Source organism: Puma concolor, chromosome C2, assembly GCF_028749965.1.
Source record: "Puma concolor isolate L17-30 chromosome C2, mPumCon1.1.hap2, whole genome shotgun sequence".
In the NCBI taxonomy this organism is placed as follows: domain Eukaryota; kingdom Metazoa; phylum Chordata; class Mammalia; order Carnivora; family Felidae; genus Puma; species Puma concolor.
The window spans coordinates 81,945,996-81,971,889 of record NC_141675.1 but is presented as its reverse complement, the minus strand read 5'-3'; the positions used below and the strand labels follow the sequence as shown (position 1 = coordinate 81,971,889).

At 43.0% G+C, this 25,894-nt stretch overlaps 1 protein-coding gene across 5 annotated transcripts in view; it reads right to left on the bottom strand.

Moving 5' to 3' along the window:
* The window catches only part of IL1RAP (interleukin 1 receptor accessory protein), a 138,496-nt gene extending 114,984 nt beyond the window's left edge, over positions 1 to 23,512 (bottom strand). For 2 of the 5 annotated variants that reach the window (XR_015240206.1, XM_086674994.1), the window contains exon 1: positions 23,335 to 23,512. The gene's annotated coding sequence lies outside the window, so the exon portion shown is untranslated. The remainder of the gene's footprint in view (positions 1 to 23,334) is intronic. The other 3 variants (XR_015240207.1, XM_086674995.1, XM_086674996.1) reach the window with 2 other exon arrangements.
* Between the last annotated feature and the right edge of the window lie 2,382 nt (positions 23,513 to 25,894).

Below are 25,894 nucleotides of genomic sequence, written 5' to 3'. Positions count from 1 at the left end.
CATCCTAGAATGTAGGTCTTGTTTAAAGTTATTCATATTCCACATTTGGACATTTATAGCTAAGTACCCAAAACCATTACTGTTCTTCAGTATAATTTGCCTTTCTGCAAATCATAGCCCAGCCTCAGCCAAATAACCTTTCTTCACACAAGTCTAGGAGTGCCTGGGTGGCTCAGTCAGTTAAGCCTTCGACTTCTTCAGCTCAGGTCATGATCTCAGGTCCATGAGTTCAAGCCCTGCCTTGGGCTCTGTGCTGACGGCTCAGAGCCTGGAGCCTGCTTTGGATTCTGTGTCTCCCTCTCTGACCCTCCCCCGCTCATGCATGCGCGCTCTCTCTCTCTCTCTCAAACATAAATAAACATTAAAAAAAAACACAAGTCTATGTAGTACTGAAAAAAATATGGTCTGCTCCAAACTCTTTCAGTGTCTGTCATTAGGACCCCTAAACTCCAGCAGTGGTTCAGTGGAATCACAAATCATTTGTATTTATTCTGAAAACCTAATAATATCCAAAAATATTTCAGAATGTAACATACTGGAAAAGGAAGTTAAATGGGTTTATAAGAATATATAGAATTTGCACAGCAGTCAACATGGAAAGGCACAGCATAGTCAGTTCATGGTGGCACAGGGCAGGGGAACTCTGCCACCCAGGAAGTTCAAGTAAGCTGCCAGACCCTGAATGGACAAGTTCATTGCCTTCTCTGCCAACATTACTAGTAACAATAAAAAGAAAAGAAAGGATATCTAAGGTACCTAAGGTAAAGATATCTAATAAATTTTCTATCAGTATTTGTTTTTGTGTCTGTCCGAATCAGTAAAATTTGTAAATGTCATGATGGGTTCTTTGGGATAGGATGTGGGTCTCACTTAGCAAGAGGCTCCATGTCAATTGCTTAAATAAGTCTGGAGGTAATGAAAAACATAAGAACAGTAAAAATTGCCCATAGATACATAAATGAATAGGCATGTGATAAAGCAGGTATTAAATAACATTAACAGTAGAATCAAGGTAACGGTTCTATGGATGTTCGCTGTCACAGCTTTTCAACTTTGCTGCATGCTTTTATGTTTGCATAATAAAATGTTAGGGTAAAATTACCTATGATCCTATTACTCCCCCTTTAAAAATTTTATTAAGTAGAAGGGGTGTCTGGGTGTTTCAGTTGGTTAAGCATCTGACTTCGGCTCAGGTCACGGGATCTTGTTGTCTTATGAGTTCGAGCCCCGTGTGGGGCTCTGCGCTGACAGCTCAGAGCCTAGAGGTTGCTTTGGATTCTGTGTCTCCCTCTCTCTGCCCTTCCCCCATTCAGTCTCTCCTCTCTCTATCTCTCTCTCAGAAATAAACAAACATTAAAAAAATATATTAAGTAGGAAGTGAAAATATTATGTCCCCGTCTTCTCTCTTTTTAGCACTCATTAATCCCATTCCCAAAATTATTACATGGAACTACCAGATTTAGAATTTTACATTTTTTGCATATAACTTTTTTCTTTATTTTTATTTTTACAAAAATTGAACTCTACATATCATTCACATTTATCCAGATCAGTTCACATAGTTATACTGTTATACTTCACTCCTTTTATTTATTTATTTAAAAAAAAAATTTTAACATTTATGTATTTTTGAGACAGAGAGAGACAGAGCATGAACAGGGGAGGGTCAGAGAGAGAGGGAGACACAGAATCCGAAACAGGCTCCAGGCTCTGAGCTGTCAGCACAGAGCCCGACACGGGGCTCGAACTCATGGACCGCGAGATCATGACCTGAGCTGAAGTCGGACGCTTAATCGACTGAGCCACCCAGGCGCCCCACTTCACTGCTTTTAATAACTCAATACAATTCCACTGCCAGCTACACCATACATAGTGTGTTTAACTATTTCCCTATTGATGGTGTTTTGATTATTTTCAGAAATTTCATACCACATTTAGTATGATTAGGTTATTTTAATATTAACAGAAAAAAATCCATAGGTCCCTTGCATCTACCCAGAAGACCACAGGAAAAATCTGAAGTGATTCTAGTGGCTAAGAAGCATAACATCTAAAAGGGGAGAAAATCAAAATACACAGAATCAAAGGCATATGGTTATAGCTAAACAGCTGATAACTCAGTTTACTAGGCAGTATCAATTACCAAGCAAATACCCAGTAGCTAACAAGTAGGCACACTAGCGACAGAATGATTTCGGCACAAACTTAAGAAAATTAATCCACTTCAAGCATCCTCAGATCCTCATTCTGCTAACTTGCTTATCTGAGTCCTTATGCCCAAGCACAGAAGAAAAGCAAATTTGAATGGAAGGCAAAAGGCTTTTATAAGTAGGCATGTTGATGGCAGTGAGAAAGTGGAGCTATTGAAAGCAAACAAGAAAACTAAAAAACAAAACAAAACAAAAATATATATAATAAACAGTGATATGGAGCCTGGGACCATTTAGTGTTAAAGCCTTACATATTTTAACAGGCCCTGAGGACATCATTATGCACAATATAAAATAATTGATGTTCAAAATCATGGCCCTGAATTATTAATTAAAGGTATAATTTCTCAGGATACTCACTGTAAGACAGCTGTGTGGTATGGAATACACTTTAGAAAGACATAGTATTAAAACAGTTACAAGATCCTTGATCACAGAAGACAGGGAAAAAGCCCTAAGCCAACCACCTCACTCAACAGAAAAACAAAAGCAGGAACATAACTTGATTGATCCAAGGTCAGTGGGTTGTTGGAAATAATCAGAGCTGCCATCCAGGAGAGGCGAATCTTACGACACTGTTTGTGGCCACCCCACGGTTACAAAATTGACAGTTAGGAACTGTTGCCTTAACTTCTCGTAATGCTCTCCAACCCAGAAAGTAGTTATCCCAGAGTCTTTTCAGAGAGCCGAGGTTTTTACCTTAAGAAATACTGTGATCAGAGGTGTGAGTGAGTGGCCCTGCTGGAGGACAGAGAGTGAATTATAAGGCATTTTTCTTGGAGAAGAATTATAAGGTTTTTCTTGGAGAAGTAGACCTTCTAAACCCAAGAGAGAGAAATGCAGTGTTTATTGACAATGGAGAGAGCAGCACAAAAGCGAACTTAAAAGATCAACACATTTAGCATGGGAAAAACAAGTTGTGTGTGTGTGAGTGTGTGTGTGAGTGTGTGTGTGTCCTTGCTAGCATGTATTTCTGGTCACCAAAGTATTGTTTAGGATCAATCAACGTTGAGAATGTAGCCTGATTCTTTCTCTGAAGACTCATCATTGCTAAATAAACGGAACAGGCAACGGATTTCAAAGAAAACTGCCCAAGGAGGCAGGAGACCTCCATTCAAGGCTCTGTGTGCGTCTGGACAAGGGCTTCGGGGTTTTGACGTGTAAAGTGAGGGAACTGAATCTGAAGATCTCTAAGCTTCCTCATGGTTATGATTCATGTTTCTAGTCAGGTCTTAGCAAATAAAAATGAGACAAATAGGGGAAATCCCAATAGCATGTAGTATGCAATACAGACAAAGTTTCATATATTTGCAACAAGGGCTTGTTGCAACAAAGGCGTTCTGAGCCCTGTTTGAAATAGAGGCCTTCTTTTCCTAAGCCCTATCCTCCACCTCGCTGCTTTTTTTTTTTTTTTTTTTAAATTCTCTCCCTCTTTCTATCTTCTTATCTAGATGACCTTAAGAAAATCAGAAAGGGCCTCAGAAGCCCAATTATATTATTTGGACACTATTTGGGAGCCAGAAGCTCAGGATGGAGCAGTGACTTTCCTGAGGTCAACAGCTTGCTTGTGAAAAATGCGGGATCACTTTTGATTCCCAGGTGAGACTTTCCTCTGATGAAGCCATGCTGCCTCCCAACTCTGAAAAACTACCAGAAACTATAACTGTCCCCTAAAAATAATACACCATTTATATCCCAGGCAAAAGTCATGTCTAAACAGGCAACGGGCCTGTGTCAAAGGAAGACAGCTCCTCGGGCCCAGGGGCAAGGAGCCAGCTGCCTGGAGAAGCTAAAGCCGCTGCTCTCTTCCCACGACTCCGTGAAGATTTATGGTGTACATGGGGAATCCTGGCCAAACCACCTCCAGGCAGTGTTGGACCAGATCCCTAAAGGAGTCCCTGCAGCTATGAAGCTTTTAACATGTTTATCTGCGGGGGCCCCCTGACAGCTGTGAGTTCCTGAAGCTTCCCTGTAAGGAACAAGACCATACTTTGAGATATCCAAACGTGAGAGATTGGAGCCAAACATCCTTAGCTGTAACATTTCATTAAAAAAAAAAAAAAAAAAAAAAGTTTAACTGGGTTGGGGATTGGTAAAGTCTTTGTAAATCCTGAGGGGAAAGAGCTCTGTATTTAGTGTGAATTCTTACATGCAGCACTGGCCCGGTGTGACCGCTGCTCATTTTGGTAACTCTCTTTTTATTCTTTTAAATTAAAGCGGTTAATCAGCTGCTGGGCGCTTTCTATCACTGCAACGCTCCTTCCTTCCAGAACCCAGGCAGTGTCTCAATTCTGACATTCAATCAAAGGATTACCATTTTTGAACAGCACAGCTTTCAGATTAGTAGTAAGCCAATTAAAAAAAAAAAAAAAAAAGAATAAGAAAGAAAGAAAATAGATTTAATAAATAAATAAATAAATAAATAAATAAATAAATAAATAAATAAAAAGAGAGAGAGCTTTGCACTCCTGATACCCTGGCCTGCAAGCGGCTAGCCTTTGAAACGGCAAGAAGAAACTGCTCTCAAAGACACTTTCTCAGACGCTGCCAAGTGCAGAGGGACTATTTCTCAGGGGAAGCTTGTCTGGGCTGATTCGCACTTGTTTCAGGGTGTGTCCCCATCCCCTCCGAGAGGTCTGCCCTGGGCAAGACCGCATTCATCAGTCATTTAGAAAAATTAAAAAAAAAAACAAAACAAATCCCGAGCTGGCAGCCAGTGGGAGGTTTTCTACACGGATGTGCACTCCCACGTGCTCCAGTCACAGACATGACCGGGCTGGTGAGAGGGCCCGACGGATCCGTGCCAGGCCCAGACACAAGTCCTCCATTCTGACACGGAGCACTGCCAAGCGGGAAGGAACCACATCCTTCCTCATCCTAAGGCCCCTTCCTAAATTGAGCAGTTGTTCCACGGAGAAGGCACAGGGGGGAGGGAGGAGGCGACATCACTAGTTGGTGTTCATTGTAACAAGGGGAAACCTTTATTCGCGATATGAAGTTTCTAAGTGAATTCGCCACGGGATCTCAACGCCGGAAAGGCCCTCAAATATCATTTTGACTCGGACATTTTCCAATATTCAAATATCCCTCTGACATCCTTGCCAAGCGGATGTGCAGTCCCTCTTTAAATATCTCTAAGGATGGCGAACTCATTACCAAGTTACTTTTCCTATGGCCCGAACTGTAATAAGTGTCAACTTATGTTGCACTGGACTCTGATCCCCTGGAATCTGTACCTCCTTGTCCTGGTTGAGGTCTCTGGCATCATGTCAGAAGCCTCCCTCTGTCTTCCACAGACACCTGAGGGCATTCAGCTCAGTGGTTCTGGTATTTGGAAGCAGCATTGCCTTATCTCCACAGACCTCACTTTCCAAAATGGGAGACCAGGGCTTTTACCAAGCACTTGTTTCCATACTTGCTTCTCTAACCCTCAAATGTAAGAAAAGGATATTGAGGAAATGAAAAGATCACTAAAACAGGAAAAACTAGCATCAATTGATCAAGGCACCTCCTATGCTACCCAGGCTTAAAAGGGAATTGAAAAAGGAGAAAAGGAAGCAATATGACCAGTGGGTTAGCTCACCCATGTTGGGTTTCTAGGGAATTATCAGACCGATCAGTGTTGTAACTAAACATCTGTCACAAGATTCTCATGTGCCCCTAGGCAAACTGGATGGGGCCACGGGACAGAGGGTATGCCTTGGCAGAGTGAAGCAAAGAGCAAAGTTTCACCAGGACTTTGGAGTCTCACAGACTAGACTCACATCCTCTGTAGCTATGTGAGTTTCTCAACCACACTGAGTCTCCATTTCCTCATTGGTGGATAGGTCAGTAAAGCAACTCATGAAATCAGGTATGAAGATGATGTGAGATAATATTATAAAGCACCTGACACATACTAAACACTCAGATTTCTCAGCTATTATGTTTTATTATTATTACCAGAAGTCTAGCCTTCAATTCTCCCAAATTTTTCCCGACCCAGCATAGCAATGCAGAAAGCAGAAAACCCATATATCTGGTGGGGTGAAATGAGGCCAATTCTCACGTGGCAGAAGCAAAGCAAGAGAAGCAGCATCACAGTGGAAAGTACACTGTAACAGAGCTTGGAGGACCAATAACAAGGGCACCTGGGTGGCTCAGTCGGTTGAGCATCTGACTTCAGCTCAGGTCATGATCTCACGGTTCCTGAGTTCAAGCCCCACATTGGGCTCTCTGCTGTCAGCACAGAGCCCACTTTGGATCTTCTGTCCCCGCCCCCTTGCCCCTCCTCCATTCACGCTTGATCTCTCTCTCTCTCTCAAAAATAAACACTTAAAAAATTAAAAAGAAGACCAATTACAGAGTTTTGGCTAACTCTAAGCAAGACACATCCTACTCTGTCCTATTTGCAAAGCCAGGGGTTTAGCTTTTTTGACCCTAACATGCTAGTATTCTCAGAGAACCATTACAAGTCTTCTGTGTAAAGACAGCGAGGAAGGCTTGATTTCCATAAGCCTCCTCCCTCTCCCCTGAGTGATGTCTCTACATGCAACCGTAAAAATTCCACACACCACGAAGCACAGAACGTGAAGTTGTCACCCCAATTTGATATTCCTTAAGGATCCCTCTAAGAGGACACAACACTTCAGGGGAGCACTGAATGGAGGTTATAGATTTTGTACTCACTTGCTATTAGCTGTTGCAATCGCAGGAGACAAAGCATTAGGTGTGTTTGTTTTAAATAAGTCAAGACAAGTGAATGAGCTCTGCCATGTTTCAACAAGTGGGAAGCCAGGAGAGATGTTTTATACACATTCAGGAATATGTGCTTGGAAACGCTGACAGGAAAGATTTACAGAATGACCTAATTCAAAGATGTACGGATCTCCTGGGGAGATCCTGGGTACCTACTCAGGAGTGCTTTTGTAAAGAAGGCCTTCCTCTTTACTCTGTAGTGTTCTGTGCTTTGGTAGAAGGCAGTAAAAAGCCTGCCAGGGGATGAATGAGGAATCAGACAGCTGCCACTATAACACTGGGGTTACAAAGAGCCTACCCTCTGGGTAGAGCAAGACCTTGCAAGTAATGAAGTCCAGAAACTGTGGGCAAATTTAGAACAGGGACACAGAAGAACCAGAGATGTGCCCCACAAAGATCATCGGGCAGTGGTGCATAGTGTGAAACAGAAGGATGAGCCACAGAAAGGTATCCACTGGATCTATGGACGTGCAGTGAGTACCCTTGAATCAAGGGCTAAGTGGTTACTTGATCCTTACCACAATCTCTGAGCTTCAGTTGCCTCACTGAAGCCAATTCAGACCAAACTGACCTTGGGGAGTCATCGTCAAAGCAAACGAGGTAAGGGACACATAAGCAATTTGGAAATTGTTAAGCATGTGGACAAACACAAGAAAGTACTCCTATCACTACTCAGTAAAGCCAAAAAGCATTATGTTACTGAATTAAATAAGCAATATTTATTTTTATAGGCTCTTCCTCCCAAAATGATACTGACATGCTTACATAAGCCAATTTCATTTCAGTCAACATTCCAATTACCTATACACTTCTTCTTGCTTTTCACATACTGAAGGCAGAATCATCAGGGAATTTTTAAAGAACCAGTTACCAATATATGTCAGAAGGACATTACAGTCAACATATTAGCCATAGGTCAAGTCACGTTGGCTTGCGATTGTACCCTAATATTTTTAGTTCCTGGGATGGTCCTGAACAATCACTTACAATGATTCTAAGTCACTTTCCCAAGTGAAAATAAAGGAATGCAATCGGTTTTGCCTGGACCATTATAATAGAATGTTCATTATTCCCTTCCTAAGTTCCAGTGCTATAGCACCGAATACCAGATCTGTCTAAAATACAGATCTGATAATGATCCTCCCTTGCTCAAGAATATTCAGCACTTCTCCTTGTCTTACAGGTTTAAGTGCAAATTCCTCAACAGAGTACTTAAGGTCCTCAACAATATGGCTTTGGCTCACCTTTTTTAAATACGATCTTCAATGACCCTGGTGCTTGAATATCATCTCCCGCTCAAACTGGGCTCTCCCCAAGCAAGACACCAGCTTCCCCACCCCCCCTCACTTTATGTTTTCATTTTCCTTTATCTGGAGTATCATTTGTGGTTTTTAACTGTCAGCTTAGGTCAGCTGGAATTATGTTTTCTGGAATCCCCTTCTCTGCATGGTTCTTAGGGGTAGCCACAGGGAAATGCACACGAGATTTGGAAGGGACGTGTAGCAGTATCCATTGCTTTGTGAGGGCCTGTCTAGGCTCCTAGGTACTACTGACTCTCACATACATAACTGCTGATCTGGTGGCTGATCTAAGAGGGGGCAGCAGCCATACCCAATGTACCTTCAACGTCTCCAGTCCAAGGCCAGGCAGATGTGGAGCTCTGTGGCTAAGACCCCCAGCTCCTTCTGCAGGCCATTCACATTGGCCAGGTTAGGTACAGAGAGATAGTTAAGGGTTGTCCAGGTTTCTCTCTTCCCCATCACATCCAGCTTTTCTTCCTGACTGCTTGCCTACCACAGACAGAAGTAGTCTTCTACAGTCTTCTTCGCCACCTCCTTCTCATCTCCCACTGTTCCCTTTTGAGGCTTTAACTGTCCAGCTTCCCCCCCCCCCCCCGCAATTGTAGGTACCATCCTTATAATAAATCCCACATTCCATATCATTCACCCATATCATTTATGCTCCCTGGTTGGACCCAAACTCATACACTAATATTTTTACACTCCCCACTAATCTATGTCCAAAACCTGCCCATCGATTCAAGAATCACTTCAAACACCACCTCCTCATAAATCCTTTCCTGAGTGACACAGCTGTCTTTTTAAAACACTAAAAGGGGACTATTACTCAGCCATCAAAATGAATGAAATCTTGCCATTTGCAACCACATGGATGAAACTGGAATGTATTATGCTAAGCGAAGTAAGTCAGTCAGAGAAAGACAAATGCCATATGATTTTACTCATATGTGGAAATTAGGAAACAAAACAGATGAACATACGGGAAGCAAAAAGAGAGAGAGAAACAAACCCTAAGAGACTCTTAATGATAGAGAACAAACTGAGGGTTACTGGAGGGGAGGTGGGCAGGGGATGAGCTAAATGGGTGATGGCTATTAAGAAGGGCACTTGGGATGAGCACTGGGTGTTGTATGTAAGTGATGAAACACTAAATTCCACTCCTGAAACCAATATTACACCATATGCTAGCTAACTAGAATTTAAATAAAAATTTGGGGAAAAAACACAAAAAGGTCTTTCCATATATCTTTTAGTTATCTTACATACTCTTACACTCTTCCAAATGTTGTACAAGTTGTATTGCAAACCTCTGTGAGCATCTTATCTTTCAAAATGATCCATAAATTCTTGTTCTTCAGGGGTTGTGTTTGTGTAACGATATTTTAATCTCCATATCTCACTAGTGACTTGCCTACAGAAGCTTCTCAGGAAACATCCCAAAGAGTAAATGAATTATCCATGCTACCACTCCCTTTTTAATATCACAGGTAACTAAAACTCAGTGCTACAGTATATGGTATAGCCTCACTTACATGCAGACTATTCTGGGGCCACTTTATTCTTTCCATCCCCTTCCCTTAGAGAAGAGCCTGTCTCATGCGAATCCAACCCTGTATATTTTTATCGTACACACGGCTCTAACAAAACTCGTCAGCCTGCTCCCTAGTCTCTAGTAAAGCGGAAACAGCTAATTATATGGGGAATGGAGAGAAAGCTGCTAGAGGAAGACATGCTGAAAGTAAGAAAAAAAATAGCAGACAATGAAAGAGAGGACAGAAATTTATGAAAATCAGATTACATAAATTTAAAAATATACCAGTCTAGGGCCACTTATTACATGGGTACATGATCTCATCTCAATAAATTTTAAAGGAATTACAGTCCACTCCAATAAGCTGTCCTGAATCACCAAGATTAAGTAATGCCACCTATCTTAGAATAATCTCCTTCTGAAATTATTTTTAAAACAAAAATTTACAAGAAAGTTACGGGTGGCTCAGTCAGTTGAACATCTGACTCTTCATTTCAGTTCAGGTCATGACCCAGGGTCAGGGGATAGAGCCCCGTTGTCTGGCTCCATGTTGAGCATAAAGCCTGCTTCAGATTCTCTCTCTCTCTCTCTCTCTCTCTCTCTCTCTCTCTCTCTCCCCCCCTTCCTCAGCTCATGTGCCTTCTCTCTAAAAAATTAAAAAAAAAAAGTTACATATTGATATCTTACTATTTAAAAAAAAAATCCCACAGCACCTCCCATTCTCAGGAAAAGAAAAAGCTTTTTATTTTTTTTAAATTTTTTAATATTTACTTTTGAGAGATAGAGAGAGAGAGAGAATGACAGAGTGCAAGCAGGGAAGGGGCAGAGAGAGAGGGAGACACAGAATCTGAAGCGGGCTCCAGGCTCTGAGCTGTCAGCACAGAGCCCGACACAGGGCTCAAACTCGTGAACCATGAGATCATGACCTGAGCTGAAGTTGGGCGCTCAACCAACTGGGCCACCCAGGTGCCCCCCAAAAAGTTTATTTTTATTTTTATTTTGTCATGCATTCATTCAACTAATATATAGTGATGGCCAACCAAGACTCAGGAACTGTTCTCATGCTTGTGTGTATGTGTGTGTATTGTGTGTATGGACCTTTCCTCCAAGGAAATCATCAAACTTGGGCCATGTGAGATGATAAATTTACACCTTTTAAATATCTCATAAAAAAAAAGGTCATTGTAAGTCAGCACCCTATTGGTTTCTTACAAAGATGCAAGCAAATGCAATCAACCAAAGAGGACTGAGTTCATTGCTACTAGTTTCTTCCAGGGCAAAATAAACTGTCAACTAGAATGAAGCTTCTTGCCTTCCCAACACAACCTTTGCCTCATTTCTCTGCCAAACATCTTTTCACTGCAGGGAAGATCCCTGGAGACACCAAAGGTGCTGCAACCCTGCACAATTTGCTTTGGAAGAAAAACGTGGCAAAACACAGGTAAGAAATATTTGATTTTATCATCACCGCCTCCCCAGTACATATATGGAGGCAACTATAACACCCTTTAGTTTTATCCCCTGGCTTAAAACTAAAACTTATAATTTACATAAGGTTGCAACAGGATTGGATTAGATAATGAAAATAAAGCATTCAGCACAGCTTCTGGCACACAAGAAACATTGCATCAATATTAGTGTGATGATTAGCAAGAGGTCCTAAACTTGCAGCAAGCTCTGTAAATTAGCCTCATTAAGGGTTATCTAGGGTAAAATTTGAGTCTTCTCCTGCTTTCCCTTTGCCACCCAGAATGTTCTGGAGTCATCACGGGAATGTAAAATAACTTCCCAGCAAGTCAGGTCCGGCTGGGCAGCAGGATGTGCAGGGTGAGAAGTACTGTCTACAGGTATGTCAGATGTCTGGAAGAGAGAGAGACAGGGCAGTCCTACAGCATCTTGGCTCCCATATCATTCCCCAGGACTGGCCCTTCTACCTGCAGGAGTTTTCTGCTGAGGGCAAGGTACCAGAATGGGTCCTAGAACAAAATTAGTATCACTGATTATAGGATTGGATCATTGGCTCTGAGTTTTGAAGGAAGTTAGTAAAATAAGCACAAGTGAAAAACTGCCTGAGTATGTAAGTGTAAGCATGTTTGGGGAGGTTATTTTAGTTCAAAAAAAATAATAAAAATAGCTCAAATGGACTGAGCACTAATTATGTTCCAGGCACTGTGCTAAGCACTTTGTGTACATACTTAATCCTAACAACGATTTTATTCTTGTGCCAACAACGCAGATGAGGACACAGGTTTAAAGATGTTAAGTAAATTTACCATATCCCAGAGGTAGTGAGTAGCATTACCCTGCACAGATTGTCTCATTCTAAAACCCACTTTTCTTTATCACTATGCTAATGAAACAATACAACTTGAAGAATAGGTCACGTATTCATTCACTGATTCAATACATTTATTGAACTATTCCTCATATTCTCATTGACCTATTCCTCATCCCACCATAAAGTGAGACAAACAGAGATGAATAAAATATTCAGGGTCACTTCCAATCAAAATGCAGGACGGTATAGTGGCTCAGCTTGCCCAAGTTCAGATACTAGCTTTACGACTGACTGTGATCTTGAGCCTCAGTTTTCTCTTCCTCAATGAAAAGTAATAGAGAATCAAGTCATTCTGTGGTTTCAACAAGCTAATGTTCGTAAAGCACTTAAAAGGTGCCTGGCATATGTTTTCAAGCTATTTTTAGTTTATATTATTAAAGGCATGTATGAGACTCCATATGCATATGTAGGTGAAGAGTTCATGAAGGAGTTTTATTTCTGGAAGAGTTGGGCACCATCTAAATGTGTAGATCCAGAAAGAAGAAACTGATATTACGTGGAATTAAATTTGCCTTTCATACGCTTCCTCCTCAATACAGCAGATTTCCGAAACTGGTATTGAAAATCTTAAAAGGAAATAGCTCTGGGTGCAGTGTTTTGGGGGACTGCTTACATAAAACACCTACACAAGAACTGTAAAATTTCCAGCTGAATTGAACTGAGCAGCAGTGCCTACATTTCCATCCATTACTTAGTGCCTGTGGAAATAAGAATATCATTTGAGAAAAAGCAAAGGAATCTAATTTTGCCTATTTTACCTGTGTGTGTGTGTGTGTGTGTGTGTTGAGACATTCTAATGGGGGTTTGTCTGTTTGTTTGGAGACATTCCAATAGGAAAGTCCATGAATGACACATCAATGAAACTGAACGGTCTCTCTCCTCTGTTCATAGGGGATCAGAAGAGTTTAAATCCTCATCTAATAAATAAATTCTTCCATTTTCCTTCACTCTCTGGGGCTCCAAATATGTCAAACCTGGTCACTATCCTACTTCAATCCTTTCGGTGACTTTCCTTCTGCATTTTGCATAAGATCCCAACTCCCGCCCACCGCCTGAAAGTGTGATGTAGCCCCAGCTTATATTGCGACCTTATTTCCAGCCCCTCTTCCCCTCTCACCTGGCCCCTGCCCTCTCAGCCATGATTTCAGACCAGCCTGGCTCCTTCTCAGGCATTTTCCTTAGCTCAAATGTCGCCTTCTCAGAGGTGTCATCCCTGAGGACCCTATTTAAAACTGTCCCTCCTCCACATCCCTTTAGTGCTGCTGTCATTGTTTCATCTCAGTTCCTTGTTTCTTGCCCTGAAATCATTTGTATTTCTTCTGTCTGCTTGTCTGTTATCTGTTCACTTATATTGTTCTTCTGTCTCTCTCCCTCCTAACAAGGAATTACCTCAACATCTCTGCTTCCCAAAGCAATTTTTGACTGTGTATGTTTACATATGCATACATGTGCATAAATGTATATATGTGCATAAACATATGTGTGTACGTGTGTATGCATGCGTGTGCATAAACGCATATGTGTACGTGTGTGTGCACGTGCATAAACACATATGTGCTCATATGTGTGCGTGTGCATAAACATGTGTGTTCACATGTGTGCATAAACACGTGTGTGCGTGCATGTGCATAAGCATGTGTGTGAATGCATGCGTGTGCATAAACATATATGTGTGTGTGCCTATGCACACGTGCATAAACATATATGTGAGTATGTGTACGTGTGCATGAATGTGCATAAACATATATGTGTGTATGTGTGTGTACAAAACAAGTTTTTTATTTCAATATTACAGACATGATTTGTTTTCTTGTTCAGTTCCATTTCTTTCTTTCTACCCCTTGAGGACAAACAATTATACTAACACCTATCTGTGCATGTATTTATTCATCATTTACTCAGGATTAAGTAGTTGCTATTTGCCAGGCACTGTTCATGGCATACAGCAGACAGCCGGGTCTCTGGCCTTGAGGATGTTACATTCTAGTGGGGGTGAACTAAACAATAAACAATAGACAGACTAAAGTAATTCAATAAATCACATATGGGAGCTGAGAAAAGTGGCAACTGCTATGGAAAAAGGAAAAGCGGGCAGAGTGGGTAAGTCAGATGAGCAATGGCATGGGTGGAGATGGGAAGCAGGATGAGGGGTGATTTTATGTAAAGCAATCAAATAGGCTTCTTGGAGCAGATATTTGAGCAAAAGCTTCAAGGGGATGGGGGAGTTAGCTACGTGGTTATCTGAGACACTGGGTCAGAGAGGAAACAGAATGCAAACTATACAGGGTCTTACAAGGCAGTTTTAAGACTGGCTCACACGCCGAGTGAAATAATGTGTGCTTACTTGTGCCAGCTACTGCCTGGGGAACTTCATTTGTACTAACTGATTTAGTCATCACAACAACCCAATGAGTTATGTGCCATGTTAATCTCATTTCACACGGAGAAGTTAAGTAATTTGCCCAGGATTACACAAATGGAGCCAGAATATGAACCTATGCAAGTCTCCAAATCCCTACGATATATTGCCTCTCAGTATAGAAAATTGTGATCCAGTGATTCTCAGACTTCAGTGCAAAGGCCCTCGATACCTGCTTCTTTAACAAGCTATCTTGTATGATTCAGATGTAGATGGTCCAGGTATCACAATTTTCACCAGTCAAATTCCTCCTCCACAGGAAAACTTTCCAGATATTTTAAGGTAAATACCACATTCACTTCCTATACTTACCATCCCCTTTGTCTGTCAAATTGGGAAAAATTTCCTTAGACCAGCAGAAGCATCTACTCAACATACCCACCCTCTCCATCAGAGTTTCACGTGAATTTCATCACATGGGTGAGGGTCTGGGACAAATAGCAGCGCTGAATGGGGAGAGGGATGAGTATTTACTGTGGAACCTATGGGTGCCAGTCTAGGGACTTGACACATTTTATCTTGCTTTAACCTCTGTAATATATATAAATATATAAAGACAGGTACAGATATAGATATTGATGTGTATCTATCTAGGAGATAGCCAGAGTATGCTAATTTCCATTCCACAGATGAGGAAACCAAGTCTACACAGGCTGAGCAAGCAATATCTAGGGTTCAATGACTCTAAAACCAGCCAACTTTTCACTACCCATTCTAATCATTCACGCCCCAACCCCTGCCATTGTTTCATTCTGTAATTGGAAACCGAAGTCCAAGCTTCCAGAAAAGTGCTATTTAGTGTGTATTTCCACTCTCCAGCATCCATCATTTCTGTAAGTTGAAAAAACTCCTATATTTATTCAATGAGAGCCAAGCTTCTTCCATGGGCACTAAATTAGCTCAAAAGAATAAAGCAGAAAATATGCACTCATAATGCTAAAATTCAAATGAAAGCCAAATATTTTATCTCTTTATTTCTTTGTAGAAGATTATGGTGATTAATGGTGATACAGAGCTTGCGTTATATAAAAAAAGGCTCTCTTTTCATTTCCCAAACAGTAAATGTCAATGTGCATAACCCAGCCATCTCTTTTCTCTTCCCACCCCCAAACCTGCATCCTGAGGGGAAAACAGTGTGTAGGTCATGGGAATGTGGCAGAATCCCATCCTGAAGGACATGGAAGGTGTCTTTAGGGATCTGACTCCCAGTGCAACACTCGGTTGTGAGTCTCACTGAGGACAAGGAGGCTGCTGGGTGTCTGGGATTTAGGGTGCTCCACATGCCATGGCGTGTGGGTGCCTCTGTGGCAAGAAGAGGGTTGTTCTTCTCTTGGCTTTTCACAGTATCTTCTAAGTCATTACTCTACAGGCACAGACTCATAGAACACCATACCTTAGAGAGCATCTTGTCCAAATTTCTCATTTTAGAAGTGGGAAAAAGGACACTGAGAAGGAAAAGCAATTAACCAGTAGTGGGTTGGACTGTTGGACTGAATCATTAAAGGGAAAAAATACATATAACTTGGAGTTAGAAAGCTGGGGTCCAAGTCCCAGTGCCACTAGTCACTAGCTATGTGGCTTCAGCAAATATTTAGCCTCTCAGACTCAGGATGAAAAATGTTGTTGCTTTAATTACCTCAAATTATTGTAAAAAAAAAAATATGTGTGTGTGTGGGTGTGTGTGTGTGGGTGTGTGTGTGGGTGTGTGTGGGTGTGGGTGTATATACAATAACATTCATTCTGAGGGCTTTTACAGTTCTATATAAACAAAAACTATTATTGTTTGAAACTAAGTATTATACTTCCTACTCCAATATCAATTTGGGCATGCAGTTGAATATCATTGCAGATGTTAATCATATTCGATGTTAAAATCCCCATGCACCAGGCTCTTAACAAGTGTTATGGCATATGAATGACACCTATCAAAAGCCTGATGAAAGGGGTTTTAGTATCCCTTCTTACAGATGATGAAAATAAAGCAGAGACAGACCAAATAACCAAACGCAGGGAAGCTGGTCTGGTTCTAGAGCTCACAAATGTTACACGGCCAAAATTTTAGGTTACCATAGCATCTAACCATAGCTGGCTTAAAGAACTGTGTTATCTATGAAAAGAACACTTTCAGATAGCAGTGTTTATAAAATGACTGGTTCTCTTTTCTGTTGTCTTTAGCATTGATTGGAAAAGGAGGAAACCAGTGTAATCATGAGGACTTATGTGCCAGACAGGTAGAAACCACAGGCATCTCCTGGATATAAACTAGATATAAAAAGTCACCAGTCTTTATCCAAATTATATCAAATAATAGCTGGACGGATGCATATTCTTCATTGCTTTTAGAAATCTTGAGATCAGAGTTCACTGCAGCTGCCCGCTTCCCTGGAAACTTCCTACTTTCTTTTGGTTAATTAATTCATGACAGTTGACACTGGCCTTGCTGTCAATATATGCAAGCGAGCACTTCCTTCCCTTCCCTCTGTTTGCAGCAAAACACCCTTTATCATTAGAATAAAAAAATGTCCTTTTCCATCATTGAGCCAGTGATGTCCAACTTTCTTTCTTTCTTTCTTTCTTTCTTTCTTTCTTTCTTTCTTTCTTTCTTCCTTTCTTTAATTTTAGAGAGGGAGGAAGAAAGCGTGAGTGAGGAAGAAGGGCAGAGGAAGGAGAGGGAGAGGAACGGAGGGAGAGAGACAGAGAGAAAGAGAGAGAGAGAGAGAGAGAGAGAGAGAGAGAGAGAGAATCCCAAGAAGGTTCCACACTCAGTGTGGAGCCCAAGGTGGGGCTCAATCCCATGACCCTGGGATCACGACTTGAGCTGAAATCCAGAGTCAGATGCTCAACTGACTGAGCAACCCCAGTGCCCCAATGTCCAGACTTCTTAGACTCTGTGATTCCTTAGCATTTTTCCAATTTTCTGTGACCATAAACTTAAAGGAATTAAAAGTTACCTTGTTAGTCCGTAGAGATGGCCTTTGAGATACTTAGAAACATAATAAAGCATGAGAAAACTAGGAAACGTATTCTGGGCTTACTTGACACAGTATGAAACCATCATTCACTTAACTCTGTTCCTTTTATATACAAGGCACTGTGCTACGTGTCTCAGCTGCTTAGGTGCTAATCAGGGAGTTGGACAAGAACACAAAGGGACAAATTACTGGCTCAGAGTACAAACAAATAACTAAAATCACAGTAGAGATAGGAAGAAGATGGTAAAGCATTTAAAGGGGTCCATGGACCAGGAAGGAGCAAGAAAGGATTCAAGCAGCATTGTAGGAAGGACAGAGGAGGAGAGGAGATGGCTGCTGAGGTGGTATGGTGTGGGGACACAAGGAGGGGACATTCCTAGATCTAGCTATACAAGTCTTCCGATTTTATGGTTGGGGTCTAGCAAATGTGGCGGTATCATAGACCAAACGGCTTTACACTCAGGCACACACCAGTTCTAAATCTCAGTAACTGGATCACCTTGAGCAAGTCTGTAAGTGTCTCTGAGCCTCAGTTCTTCCATCTGTAAAAGGCAGACAATAATATACACCTAAGAGTTACTTTTATGCTTAAATGAAATGACAGAAGTGCATGCACCAATGAATGTTGATTTCCTTTGCCCTCCTCTGTTTGACCGGAAAATAGATCTCTCTGCATAAAACATAGGGTATTTTCTGTTTATTTCCCTTTCCCCTTCTAGCCTAGACTTTCACAAAGAGATATGGGGACGGAATTTCAGATTTAAAGGAAACTTTAAAATAAATAAATAAATAACAACATATTGCAGAAGGAACTTAGGGATCATCCTGTACAGCTCGCTCACATTTGAGGCTCAGAGGTAGAGACTTCTCAGTCACAGCCAAGGTAATACCAGGATCAGAATGGCAGGATGGGGACAGGTGGGTAAGCAGTCCTAGCCCAGGCTCTCAGTTCTTATCCAGAGGCCACACAATTTCAGGTCTTTCTTACCCACTTAACCTCTCTGAGCCTTAGTTGCCTCCAAAAATACCCAGGATCATTGCAAGAATTGAATGAGGTGATGTCTGTAAGGCACTCAGTACAATCCATGATGGAGTTCAGTAAAGAGTAGTTATTAAATTTTGATATTCACGTTTAAAAATTTTTTTTAAATTTTTTAATGTTTATTTATTTTTGAGAGAGACAAAATAGAGCATGAGTGGGGGAGGCACGGGGGGGGGGGGGGAAGGAAACACAGAATCAGAAACGGGCTCCAGGCTCTGCACTGTCAGCACAGAGCCCAATGAGGGGCTCGAACCCACAAACCATGAGATCATGTCCTGAGCTGAAGTCCGACGCTTAACTGACTGAGCCACCCAGGCACCCGATTTTTAATGTTTTTAATGTTTATTTTTGAGAGAGATAGAGAGAAAGAACGAGCAGGGGAGGGGAAGAGTGAGAGAGGGAGACACAGAATCCGAAGCAGGCTCCAAACTCCAAGGTGTCAGTGCAGAGCCCCACGCAGGGCTCAAACTCACAAACCGCAAGATCATGACCTGAGCTGAAGTCGGACGCTTAACTGACTGAGCCACCCAGGTGCCCCTTGATTTTCACATTTTAACAGACGAATACATCGAAGGAATGTATGGCAGAAGAATGAATCCGTGTTTATTAAATGCCTCCTGTGACTGAGGTGCTGAGAGAGAGAGACTCCAGCTTCTGGGCAGGCATCAGTGTCCCTGTTTCCCAACTGAAGAGATGGAGGTTCATGTCAACACTCTACCTTGCCCCCTGCACCTGTCAGGCTGCACCACTCCACACGGCTCCAACTGCCTGAGCTAGGCAGAATATAAAGTCAGGCTACAAGGAGGTATCCCCATCAGTGCGACAACCCCATCCGTGTGACAACCCCATCATTACATCCTCACTTTTTAAAAAAGAAAAGAAAAACAACCAAATTTGCTCAGTTTTGAGCAAATGAGTAGCTAACCCAAATTAATCCTCCAAAATATCAGATGCCAAATGTTCTGTAACTTGCCAGTTCATTGGGGCTTTTATTTCTCCCACAGAACAATTTCCAAAATGGGCAAAGAGCACAGTAGGTGGCTCTCTTTAATATTTCACGGGCAAGGCGACAATGACTCACCAGGTCCTACATCTGTGTCACTAGCAGAAGCCTGACAAAGTTGAGCAACAAATGAAACTGTGTGTATGCTGGAGATAACCTTTATTTTATTCTTTTTCTTCTGCCTCCTCCTCTGATTTCCTCCAGCTACATTCTGCTTTTCTAACAGTGCCAGGTAAGATGACGCTAACTGGGCACCTTTTGGCAAATGCAAACATATGCTTCCAAATGCCAAAAGCAAGGAGCAAAACATTTCTCCCAGAACTGCATTTGCAAGCCTGTCTGCTTGCTGCAGAGCAGAGAAACCTGATGGCCTGTGGGGAGTCTCAACGGATAAATGGCCCCATTGCCTGGGCCAGAAACAGATCTGTTCATTTTCCTACATAAGCCTGCAGCCATCAGTTTCCACAGGGAGGACTGAGGCTCCAGACCAGTGATCAGCACCCGCCAGCAGCAGTGAGTGGTCTTTTCTGCAAATGCCGCCTGTGCATGCTGTTCCCTATTCCATCCTGGACCCACAGAATTGGTGAAAGAAGTGAAGAATGCTATGGCCACTCGTGACATTTGTTCTTCAATCTTCTTACTACCCTGTGAATTAGCACAAGGATGACAGAGGGAGGAAACCATTGAGAACAGGAAGAAAAAAACGTGACATGTCTTCACAGTACTCTTCCTCCTAGGACTGGAAAGTACATTACATCAAACACAGGAGAGTAGGCAGGTTGCCTTAGAGATCGGGGCTTTCAAACTTCCTCTCCTGAGAGCTGGCCCCCCGAAACTCTACAGAGCATGTTGACGAATTGTTCCCTCAGCAAGGAAATTTCCTCTTTGGGACAGAAAGGATACCCTGCAATCACCAGCCAAGTAAGGCCAACTTAACTGAAGTAAATTGTTAAGGAGCTCATTGAAGATGTGACAGAGTGTGACGGGAAAAGCCCTTAACTAGAAGTCACCAGGTGTGAACTGTGTATCCAGGGCTGAAACTTAAGAACCATGTGACTCTAGAAACCTCTCAACTCTCTGAGTCTCATTCAGTCTCTTTCTCAGTAAAATTGAGACCAGCTAAGAAGAGATATTGTTTAATGAGCACCTACTCACTACATCTACTTCACATTATTCCACTTAATTTTACCCTCACGCAAATCCTTGGGGTAAGCATTTTCTTTTCCATTTTAGAATTGGATAAAATGAAAGCTCTAAGTGGTGAAATAAATTGCTCAGTATTACCTAGCTACACAGGTATTAGAACTGAAATTCGAATTTGGCCACAAAACCTAAGCTCCTTCCACTATTAATATGCCTGCCACGTCCTTCCCTCAGGGCTATAGCAAGTAGCAAGGAAGATCATATATATGGAATATGCCTTGGAAATTTTAAAGTTCTCTTTGCGTGTATGATTTTTGTCACAGGTAATCTGGATAAGGAGAAAAGCTATAACTGGGTATTCTTTCTTTAAAGAACCAGAACCAAAAGAAGTTACCTTCCAATCTCCCTTCCATTCCCTTGTCTGACCTTATTTTTAACATTTTCTTTTTGCCCACAAGTCACCGGTTTCTCAGGCACGCGTTCAGATGCATACTGGCCAGCTCATCACAATGCATGCACACGGAACAGACTGACGGAAGCAAGTGATCCCACCCTCTGCAAACGCTTGGTGTGGGAGGCATCTCCAGGGGCACCACCAAGTTCTTCCTTGCCCTCAAGATGTATCGCACTCCCCCCTATGCACTCATCAATACCCCACACAAACGAGAGGGACTGGGAAGCAGGTAGCTAACTACAAATGCTGAGAACTCAATTCAGACACTTACGGCATAGCCAGGAGACAGTAGTAAATAACTGTATGAAGTCAATCAGAATAAAATCAATTTTCATGAGCATGGTGAGGATATATGAGGAGGTTTTTTTCATTTTAAAATGCCAATAATTAAGGAAGACGAGAGTAGGCATTTGTAGTATTTCTGTTTAAATAAGGCAAGTTTGTGTCCACAGGGACTGAATTTTGCACCACCACTATATAGTCCAAAAGAAACACATGAGAATTGTGTTGTTGTTTTCCTACAGTAAAAAAAAAAAAAAAAAAAAAAAAAGAAAAGAAAAAGAAAAAAGAAAGAAAAAGGAAGAGAAAATGAAAAGAAAAGAAAAGAAAAGAAAAGAAAAAAGAAAAGAAAAGAAAAACCATAAAGTTGCTTGTCTGACCGAAGACAGCAGGAATACAAGGCTTAGAACAGTCTGTAACACAGATGGAACTTCCAACTTCTCCTCTTGTCTTCCTACTTTTTGTCAAATTCCAGACGCTCTTTGCCAATAAAGGATGCCACAGATCAGGGCTTCATAGACCTGAGGCTTGGCCTAACATCTAGGGGGTTTGGCATCACTGAGAAACATTCATTTTGTATTCCAAGTCAAGCATCCATGATCAAAGTTACATGGAGACAGCACTGGGAAAACACTTTTGGAGCAGTTCAAACTCCAAAAAAGTAAACACCACAACATCCCCGATTAAAAAAAAAAAAAAAAAAAAGTCCCTGTGAGGTGGTATGAAATCACCTTTCTGAAAATCCCCTGTCTTCACGGTTACTGTATAACAATATTTACAATAGCAGCCATCAATCTCAAACTAACCAGGTGCCATGCCAGGCACTGTGCTAAAAGTACTATCTGAATGATCCCATTTCGTCCTCCCCACGACCCTAAGGGCTTCTTCTGATCCTTATAATCTCCATGTTGCGGCTGGGGGGGGGTGGGGAGGAAACACACACACACACACACACACACACACACACACACACACACAGTACCAGAAGGACTGCCTCAATTGCCCGACCAAGTTCACACAGCTAACACTGGGCAGAGCTGGACTCAAAACCAGGTAAATCGTCCGCTTGAGCCCGTAGCTACCCCAGGATCTGTGAAGCCAAGCAGCGAAAGCGCTTCAAGAGGCGCGGCTGCTCTCAATTTCACAACCGGAGGTGGAGGGAAGACAGACTGGGGACGGCTCTTAAAGGAAACGGCAGAAGTTTGCTTTTATGTTCGTGATTTTTTTCTCTGTAACTCGGCTTCCTTGTTCCATGCCAGCATTCAGAAGTGCCAGGGGCCATGGCTCCGTGAAGCCAGCTACTCCTAAACGAGGGGCATCCCATCCCCTACAGGACCACCGGCCTCCTCCCGGCGCTGGGAGACAGCTGCGGGTACCAACCCAAGTCATCCGCGCCCGGGCGTCCCTCCCCTCGCCACCACCTCCCCGGGCGCCTGCCAGACAACCTCGGCAGGGGCATCTTTCTGAGAAAGCAGGTCAGGGGGAGACCGAGCGAAGCTGCGAGCAGCCTTTCCCCAGGCTGTCACAGCTCCAGGCTGGGAGCGGCGTGACACACGCTGGGACACACTGCCCTCTTCTATCCTCACCGCTCACAGCAGCGCCCTGGAGAAACCCGGGCGGGGGTACGCCAGGGTGGATCCCTTGAAGGGCTGGAAGTGGGGTGCAGCAACGCGCAGCCGTCCCCAAACTGCGGTATCTAAAGCTCCACAAAGCAAAGATGGGTTCGAGTCCTGGTCACGGCACTAACTAGCTGTGTGACCTATCCCAGCCGCTGCCTCGCTCTGTGCCTCAGTTTGTCCTTTTGAAAAAATAAGAGGGTGGAAGAGATGATTTCCAGGGGGGTCCTTCCACCCTGAGAGGTGGGTAGGTGATTCCTCCAAGCCCTGCAGGCAGCGAGAGACTCACCTTTCTTGGGAAGCAGCGCGGGGCACACCGAACCGGTGGGGAAGGGTGCAGGGTCACCCAGCACTGCTGCTTTTCGGTGCGTCTGGCCAAAGAGGAGCCCGGGGACCCCGATTCGGCCAGTCTTCCCCCAATGAGCCTCTTACTTTCCGCCGCACTTTCTTTTTCCCCCTTTGGGGCTCCTCCCCCGGCGCGGCGCGATTGGCGGGCGCCGCGCTGCTCCGGCTCCACCCGCAGCCCTGGCTCGCCAGCCCGAGGCGCTCGGGGCTCCGCGGAGCTGCGGCCGCGGGGCGGCACCGACGGCAGCTCCGCCCGCGGCGAGGAGGAGCCGCGCTGGGGCCGAACTGCGGGCGGACGCCAGGCTGCGCCCGGCCCCGTCTGCGCCTAGCCCCCGCCTGGGCTGGCTCGAGCGCGCCGGCGAAGGAGAGGGTGGGTCCCGCAGCTCGGCCCGCTGCCAGGCGCACGGCCAGAATACGCCCCCACCGTGCGCAGAGATGCACACAGGCGTTCATTGCAAGCACCCTGTCTTCACAGGCGACATCGATGCCACCCCGCCTTTTCTCCCCGGGTCTGTGTACTTAGCTATCCTGCTGCAGCAGGGCCGTGAATCAATTCAGGCCACAGGATGTGCGCGAGCCCACCAGGTGCCAAGCACCGAGTGCGACAGGAAGAAACAGACAAAATTTCGGTGTTTCCGGGGCTCTTGCTCCGCCACGAGTGGCACCCGTGGGAACAAACAACTGGTCATGAGAGCAGGACTGCATCTGTATTTTCCACTGGTGGATACCCAGTGCCTAGCACAGTACCTGGTACAAAGTAAGCCCCGAAGACGTGTGAGTTGAATGAGTGAATGAATGAATGAATGAACGAACGAACGAACGAACGAAATAAATCTCAAAAACATTACTTCCCCTTCTTTCATTCCCATTTCTCAAGGTTTCTGCCAGAGACCTCAAGTACTCTCTCCCATTCTAGATGGTAGTCTGGATAATCATCCCAAGAGACTTCATAAAGATTTTCATTAAGTCAACTTCTTTGTTCAAGAACCTTCTGTTGGTGGTCCATCACGATTTCTTCCTGACTGGCGGGGCCCTGTCGTCATCACCTGTCCCCATTTCTGACACTTCCTAACAAAGGCCCTCCACCACATTGACTTGTCTCTTCATACATGCCTTGCCCGCCACCATCTCCTTGATTTTTTTTTTCCTTCCACATTTAGAGTTAGCTAATTGAATCTTACGAATTTATCCAAGAAATCGGCATCCAGAGAGACAGAAGTTAAGGCAAAGGAGAAGAAGAGGGCCTGCGTGAACTATCAGGTGGAACTAGCGGGTGGCAGTCTCTGTGCATCTACCTGCAAAGATGGCCAGCAATGCAAAACCCAGACAGCGCCCATGCCTTCAAGGAGCTTAGCTCCCCAAGGCAAAATAACACAATAGCGGAAGCTATAGAAGTGTCCATGTTCTTGCATTTACTGATATCATTTATGAAAATTAATCCCTGGAAACGATTATTGGTCCCTGGATACCTTTCCCAGAGTACATGCTCACAACATTGTTTCTGAACCCAAAGGCAAATAATCCAAAAGAATTTTTAAAATGACCTGTATGAAGCAAAAAGAGAACTGTTCCTTGATTTATTATTTATTCATTAAACATACTCAGGACATGGACTTTTTTTTTTCTGTTATAGTACCCTTACCAAGCACTTACATAGGTGCTTACGATATAGCAGGCACTTTGCTTATTTAATTCTCATGACCAATAGGGTACTACTATCATCTCCAACTTATTGATCAGATACAGAGAAGTTGTATCTTGCCCACAGCTACAAGCCTACAAGGGGAGAATATAAATTGAGAACTATTGAGAACTGAGGCAGTCAGTCTTCCTGTTATTAGCCGCTCCACTGTATAGCCTCGTGTGCTTTCTAGAAGACAAGACTGTGTGCCAGGCACATGCTGGGGATTCAAAATTGAGCCACCTATAGTCCTGGACTGTGAGGGACTACTCAGCTTAATGAAGATGACACACATATAGACAAATAATCATTGCATTATATATTGAAATTTGAAGACAACATAAGTGGGAATGAAAATGAAGAAAGAACTAATGCTATGTATGCACACAATAAAATAGCTGCTATCAAATTAACATATTATAAAAATATGTCTACAAATAAAAATGCTTACAATATAATTAATAAGTTTGTGTAAAAGTCATGGAAACACATGGGCGGTAATTGAAAGAAATGTGGAAAGCGTGAATGTATTAGGATTATGAGAGTGTAAGCATACTTTTTCCTTTTTTAAATTTGTTTTAATGTAAAAAGACAAAAATGTTAAGAACTCACATACTACGTATTCAACGAACAGTTGTCCCATGAGCGAATGAATGAATGAATGAGGCTGCAAACTCATTGGTGTCAGTACCTAACAGTGTTGGGTGTGTAGGGCATGCCCAATAAAATATTCTGAAATTGGTTGAAGTATTGGAAATGCATGACTTTCTTCTTCCCTCTGCTACCATACCTCACCTTTTCCCTCTGATTATCTTTACTCGTA